Below are 6138 nucleotides of genomic sequence, written 5' to 3'. Positions count from 1 at the left end.
TTCGGTATCCTTCGCCTCTCTTTTACAATCCAAGATGGCGGAATACTACTACATAAATCGAAGTAAAGCCTATCGACTTTGCTGTGATAACTTACTTTTGGGATGCTCGTCTTATGATGGGAAAGCCGTTGATGTATCAATACATGGAGAAACCAACTTTAACCAAATAATTGAAGTGTATGTCTATTATAATGTTCAAATTAAATAAATTCAAAATTGCTTTCCACTTTAGTTTTTGTGTCGACGACGATAGCTTCAACATTTTTTTTTAAAGGTTTGTGGTTAGGTCAGTTTAAGGGGAACAACACATGATAAGTTCATGATACACTTGTATTCGCATTGACATAGTATTATCTCCGGATCCATTTGGCCTGCGCCTTTAGCCATGGTTCATTGACTGAATGTTTTGCATATTTTACATGTAAAAAGTATTGCCATTTTAATTTTACTACTCAAAATTTATACATACAGGCGAGACACATGCATCTCTGTGTCAACAGTTTATTTTGACTGGAAGCAAGGATTGAGATTGTTTCAAGCTATTTATAACTTCGGCTGAAAAGTTTGATTTTTAAGATGTCTTTTGAGTTGATTTTCAACAATTCGTATCGTGATGCAATACCTCCAGCAACAACTTCGTGCACCTGCATAGTTAAACACTCATTTGATAAGTTTTTTCATTGTTTATTAGGATATGATAGAAGTTCTCAGAAATGCTTTTGTGTATAAAATGAGTGTGAAATTGGGGTTATACAGAGCATTTTGTGCCATCGATTCAGATAAATGATACATGGCTTGTATTCTTATCTGAAATTACGCATTTGCACAAACATCCAACCTTTTCGTGCTACAGAGGGAGATTTCCCTCTTTCCAGCTTCACTTAATAGGTGGAGATTATGTGATACGACATTTTTCATTCAAAATTTTGTATTAAGATACAAAGTATTGTAATAGTTGAATGTTCAGCACAACAGGATAAAATTTAATCATCCATACATGAATTAAATTATTTGAACAACATTCTGGATCAGATGGGATGATTTTTACTATGCAAATAAGAATGATGTTGCAATACAGTGAATTACTTTTTAGAACAACCCAAATTATGAAAAGATGTAAAAAGGGTATTTTTTTGTCAAAAGAGGGAAGCTTTAACATCCCTCTCAGTTTGCAGTTCCAGAGAAGATTTTATCTTTGTAAGGAAAAAGCGGGACTCTCCCTCATATACTGACTGGTGTGATGGCAGGTATGTATATATAATAAGATAATGATTGATTAAAGGTCTTCTTGCTCAACGTCCATACAATAAAAGAATATATAAGTAAATCTAAGTGAGAAAAAAAATGCGACAATGTGAATATCATAATAATTTGAACTCGTATTTTAACCTTCAACCAAAGCTTGCAGGGGCATATGAGCCAGGTTTGTACCCCACCTTTTGGTAAAAAAAATATTGCAAATGAGAAACTGAAAATGATAGAGGACAATGACTAACTACTGGACTATTAGGATATAGAAGATAGTTTTTATGGTTTTTTTTTTGGCTTGTCACTTTCAGAAGTTTGTCCCCACACTTTTCTGTATACTCTTACGCCACTGACATGTTTCAGAATTATATTTATTAATCTATTAATCTTTGCATCAATATTAGTAAGATGTCGAAGATTCACAGTAATATATTAAGAATTGAACTGGGCATTTCTTTCTGACTATAGGAACTTCTATTCAGTCGACTGTCTGTGTCAGGTGGTGCTATGCAGATTGTTAGACTTCTGTAAGAATAAGCTAAGAATTTATCAGTGGTATATATCGTGGTTAAAATATTGCCTCCATAGTGGAAGACAGACATCATTATAGTTTACAGTGGTAGTAGTAAACAAAAGAAAAGACACATTATTTCCTTAGTTCGATGTTCATTAATGAATTTATCTTCACCAGGTACACGTGGAATCAAAAGCTGTCCCCATTCATGGGTACACATGGAATTAAAAGCTGTCCAGTAATACGCAATACTGTAATCGAAATTGCCCACAACAACAATGTATACGACTTTGTGTTGTATTTTGATTTTAGGGATATCTGTAAAATTATTGAGTAATATGTTTGAAATGTAGAGTCGTTGATATTCAAAAACTAGATTTCATGGAACAGATTTTGACCCTGCAAATGAAAAAAATCAAGATCGCAGAATGTATATTATCTGCTTACCCTTCCGGAGCACCTGAGATCACCCCCAGTTTTTGGTGGGGTTCGTGTTGCTTGGTCTTTAGTTTTCTATGTTATGTCATCTGTACTATTATTTGTCTGTTTGTCTTTTTGTTTTTGGCCATCGCGTTGTCAGTTTGTTTTCGATCTATGAGTTTGACTGTCCCTCTGGTATCTTTCGTCCCTCTTCTTTAAATGTTTTTATTGAACTTTACAAGAATGACATAATGTGTTCATTATCTTTAGGATAACAGTTCTATACTATAAATAAATTATATTCATATTATTTCAATATGTCCAGATATTGCCAAATTTATTATTAAATTCTTTTCTCATATATTTTTTAACAGCAATGAAAATCTATTTATATTATTTGTTCTAAAATGGATGTAATTTGAAAAATGATTTAATTATTCCCTATATTTTGTAGAAAAGGGAGGCGAGTTGGAGAGTATCGATTTATTAGTTCTGCACGGAAGGTGTCAGACCAATAATTCACCCACTCCAATTTAGTAAAAGTGGCCCTTCCCTGAAAAAAAATAGTGTTTTGATGTCTTTGTTTACTTAAACTAACCAACAAATTTGCAGAAAGGAAACTGTTGGCGAAAGAGAAATATAGTTAAGACCATTTTGAGCCAACATTTACTTGTCCATGAGTTTGCATTAAAAATTGAGGATTAATGCGCTCCATAGTATATCGTACTTATTTAAGTTTTCCTGAAAACCAGGGTTTATTTTCAGTAGTAGCTAGTTAGGGACCGGTCATTAGTTATCTCCAGGGGGGCCGGCAAAATGTAAATTTTAAATGATAAAAAATGATTGACCCCCCTCCTTTTTAAAATGTGTTAAAAAATTTAACCCCCCTCTTTCAACTTCATAAAAACTTTTGACCCCCCTCTCTTTTCTGATTATAATTGAAAGGTTTCAAATGATTCAATTATTATATGTTGCTAATATTCCTAGTAAGGTATTTTAATACACATACACAGATAATGCATTGAGGACAACATCCGATAGAAGAATACACTGATGTAGTAACTTCACAGTCTTAACACGCCAAATGCCCATTGTTTGAAGAAAGAGTCAAGAATTTTTGCCATAAACACAAAATCAATCAGTGTACTATAATATCAACAATTAGTTTATATTAAAATATTATTATAAAACAATAAAACCAGTTTAATCTCAAATCAGCACTTTGATTGCTATTTCAAATCACAAATTTTGAATTTTTTACTGAAAATACCCTTTTATATAATAAAATTGCTCTATATTAAAAAAAATCATGAGACAGTATATCATATGTGAGAAGTGCAAATCTTATAAAGTTAAACAAAATATTCATTTATTGTGAAGATCCCAACACCAAAGTTTTTTTTTCCAAAACAATTAAATGAATACAGTATCTTAGACTAAAAGTATTTTCAAAATGTAAAAATTTCCAATATATTTTATATAAATTCAGATTTTAAAAAGTGGCATATATAGCTCGGTATTCATCCAATGATATGCACCATCTCGTCAAACTCAAAACTAATTGGAGTTTAACTTTGTTACTAGTATTTAATAATGATTTTGTCATATACAGTTTTAAAGAGTAAGAAATTTGAACTTTGTTTTGGTATATGAGCATTACTTTTTATTGTATTCATACCCCGGGGGGTTACTTCCTATATTTTTAGTAGTACGAGTGTGCCGCAAAACAGGGTCCCTTTTTCATGCCCTGCTGGTTAGAACAGGGTCCCCTTTTCATGTCCTGCTGGTTAGAACAGGGTCGCTTTTTCATGCATTGCTGGTGAGAACAGCGTCTTTTTTTAAACAAAGTATTTGTCTAGAACAGGATGGCTTATTTAACTGTTTAAGATACAGTCTAGAACCCGGGTCTAGAACAGCATCTTTTTATACGGTCTAGAACAAGGTATACATTTTCTGAGCATGTCTAGAACAGGGTATACATTTTCTGAGCGTGTCTAGTACAGGGTATGTTTTTCAATATTTCTGTTTAGAAAAGGCAGAGACATATGCATAAATAGACGTGTATATATGTCTCTGGAACAGGGTATGTTTTTAATATGTTTTCTGGTTAGAACAGGGTATGATTTTCAATGTTTTCTGATTAGAACAGGGTATGATTTGGCAAGTGCTGCCGGCACAGTTATACCCGAAAGGATAGTCAGTAACCCCCTGGGATTCATACAGAATTTCAGGATGTCTTTTTTCAAGTTAGAGATATTGAAATGAAGCTTTTCCTGGCCTTTCAATAATTTCTTTTATTATAAATGATTCGTTTCTACATTGTCGCTCTTCACTCTGACAGAAGACAGAGCCAGAGGGTCTTCAACAATGAACAAATCATTCATATATTTATTTATAGTGGAAATCTATATGAGGTATATTTAAGATATGGAACAATAATAAAAATAAAATGCTTTGAAAATGTCTTTATAGAATATTTTTTTTGTACACATAAAACAACAGTTTGTAAAATATATGAGTTCATCTTGAAAAATAAAAATGGTGTCACCTTCAAAAAGCAAAGTCTACTTTTGCTGTGGTGAAGCCAGGATTATGAAACCAATTTTATAGTCTCTATTCCTAGTTTCTTAGTTCGATAACATAATGGCTAAGAAAAACATAAGAAAAGTGACTTATTTTGCACATTTTTTGGTAATATTCATCAGTCACTTGACAATAAAATTAGTCAAAGAGTAAAATGACTAGCTCTAGGTAGATCACTGATAGTGACAGTTTGATACTTGTGAAAGAGTCAAACTAGGAAACAAGTTAGCTCTGAAAGGGCCCAAACAACTATACATGTATAGTCTATGGTCATGGTATATGGCGATCAATGAATCTATGGTCAATAAAATCATGACCCCCCTACTTGATCAACCTGAAAAAGAATGACCCCCCTCTATCAGATTCAATTTTTTTCATGACCCCCCTACTCCCCCCCCCCCCCCCCTCCCTGGAGATAAATAATGACCGGTCCCTTAATTATACCTTTTAAACGTAGGTATTTCCAGAGACATATATGTCTCTGGTATTTCACTACAAGATTTAAACATTGGTTGAAAATTGGCATGTAGAAAGGTGATACATGTTCAATTCAGGATATACCTTGTTTCTATGAAGTTAAACTTAAGGAAAAATATTTAGAAAGCTGTGAAAATTCAAAAAATTGGTTGAATAGATAGGTATTTTGAAACCGGAAACAATTCCGTGATAGCACAGGATATTACAATCTATGAAGAGTGATCTCCCATGGGGTTACACTAATGACTGGACCGAATGACAAGACCGAATGACAGGACCAAATGAAAAATGCTAATTACTTTTTTATTTTTCAAAGGATTAATTTCAAAATTGAAATATAATAAGATTTCATCATTTAATATATAAATTTAAAAAAAAAATTATATTTTTTTTTCAGAAGCTTGCGAAAACGTGACCTGACCTACGCTTACAATGACAGGACCAATATCGAGAATGACAGGACCAAATAAAAATGCTAATAACTTTTTTATTTCTCGAAGGATTTGTTTCAAATTTGAAATTTAATTAGATTTCAACATTTAATACATAAATTTAAAAAGAAAATATATTTTTTTTCCAAAAGCTTGCGAAAACGTGACCTGACCTACGCTGATAATGACAGGACCAACCTCGACAATGACAGGACCGAAAAAAAATGCTAATTACTTTTTTATTTCTCAAAGGATTTATCTCAAATTTGAAATATAATAAGATTTCAGCATGTTTTACATAAATATAAGAAAAAATTGAGAAAAAAAATATTTATAAGCTTGCGAAAATGTGACCTGACCAATGTTGACAATGACCTGACCAACATCGGCGATGACAGGACCAAATGAAAATGCTAATAACCTTTTTATTTCTCAAAGAATTTATCTCAAATTCAAAATATAATA

The sequence above is a fragment of the Mytilus californianus genome, unplaced genomic scaffold (assembly GCF_021869535.1).
Source record: "Mytilus californianus isolate M0D057914Y unplaced genomic scaffold, xbMytCali1.0.p SCAF_5, whole genome shotgun sequence".
NCBI classification, from domain to species: domain Eukaryota; kingdom Metazoa; phylum Mollusca; class Bivalvia; order Mytilida; family Mytilidae; genus Mytilus; species Mytilus californianus.
Note: the sequence above shows the minus strand (reverse complement) of the source record.